Source organism: Apis dorsata, unplaced genomic scaffold, assembly GCF_000469605.1.
Source record: "Apis dorsata unplaced genomic scaffold, Apis dorsata 1.3 scaffold_181, whole genome shotgun sequence".
NCBI classification, from domain to species: Eukaryota; Metazoa; Arthropoda; class Insecta; order Hymenoptera; family Apidae; genus Apis; species Apis dorsata.
Window position 1 is genome coordinate 97,877 of NW_006263467.1, and position 273 is coordinate 98,149.

A 273-nucleotide genomic window follows, 5' to 3' on the forward strand; every position below is an offset into this window, starting at 1 on the left:
CACTGGCACTCTGCGACGGAGTCCCATTGTCGCGCTGGCCATTATTCCTCGGGTATATTTAGTGCCGACCGCTAGCCGGTTTCCCTGCTGACGATCGATTTCACACTGTCACTAGTTCACCGGCCGCGTCGTCGTCGATCACCGAAACCGTCAGCCGCCAGCATTATCGTTCGTACGCGGGTACACGCGCCGACAGACGGACACGCAGACACGTACACGCGGCCGCGCGCGCACAGATGGGACGAAATACACGAGACGACCGATACCACACCG